Source organism: Felis catus, chromosome A1 (genome assembly GCF_018350175.1).
Source record: "Felis catus isolate Fca126 chromosome A1, F.catus_Fca126_mat1.0, whole genome shotgun sequence".
Taxonomy (NCBI): domain Eukaryota; kingdom Metazoa; phylum Chordata; class Mammalia; order Carnivora; family Felidae; genus Felis; species Felis catus.
The window spans coordinates 54,870,825-54,872,171 of NC_058368.1; positions in this window are offsets into that span (position 1 = coordinate 54,870,825).

Here is a 1,347-nt window from a genome sequence, read left to right on the forward strand (position 1 = left end):
TATAATACATGTCATAAGAGTTGATGGCAAGGGATTGTTGGTGATGTTATTTGATTAAATAGCTGGGGCTTAATTTCTTTCTAAAAAAATGCAGAACAATATGGTTCTCATCAGCCACGGAGCATGATGTTCTGGGACATTTTGTGTGATTTATGCAATTTATACTAGGCAGAGCTCTTACAGCATCAAGCCCCAAGCCACCAGAGTGTAAAACTAAATTATTATTTCAATGGGGATAAAAGAGAACACTTTAAAACATTCACTAATGCCATAGTCCAAATGCTTTTCATGGCTTGCCATAGTCTACTTATTCCAATTCAGAATGTTATTAAATTAACATTTAATTATTATGACATTGTGACTACTTGTACCAGATAACTAAACACTGTGAGCTAATTCATAATGTGCAAAGCACACAGGCCATTTTCTCAAAATAGACATTGTTATGCTTTCATTGTCAAGAGAAGGAACTGCAAGTCACAAATAACAACATTGCTCTCGACGGTATAATACAATCTTTAATTTTCATCATTTTTATTTGGAAAATAGCATAACTGAATTATTACACACTGTCATGCTACGCTAAGATAGAAAAAAGAATAGGAGCAAACATTTTTAAATTGATTTTGGTGGCTAGATTTAGAGAAACAATCCACTGTAGGGCTATTCTCAACTGTGTATTTGTTCATCACAGAAAATCCAGTAAAGAAAAATAATATATGGCTATACATATTTGGATAACAAATCACTGAGCCATATGTGGTGATTCCTCAAGTATTTTTTCACTGGCAATACCGTGGTTACTGAAATAATGTATGTATAATAATAATTTCACAGTCAGGTGCTAATAACGAAAACAGTCTTCTGCTATATGAAAATAATGTGACACAAGAAGCTAGTAAGAGTAACCAAAATCTGTATTAGTTTCCTATTGCTATAGTAACAAGTAACCATAAGTTCTGTTGCTTAAAACCAGGCAAATTTATTAGTGTACAGTTCTGGAGGTCTGAGGTCCAAAAGAGGCCATACGGGGCTAAAATCAAGGTATCTGAAGAGAAATGTTCCTTTCCTACTAGGAATTTGTTCCTTGCCTTTCCTAGATTCTAGAGGCTGTACACATTCCTTGGGTTGTGGTACTCTTTCAGCAATGGAATTACTCTGATTCTAAAAATATTACATATTATGTGATATACAATTAATAAAAGATTGACTTTCCATAAGGTAACTGTTATAGAAATATTTTTTTCTACTTGCATTTTAATTCTAAATGTTAAGCAATATATAGTGTTATCTAAACAAAAGATGTCAGAGATATACAAAATTTTTCTCCTCCGAGAACTAGGCAAT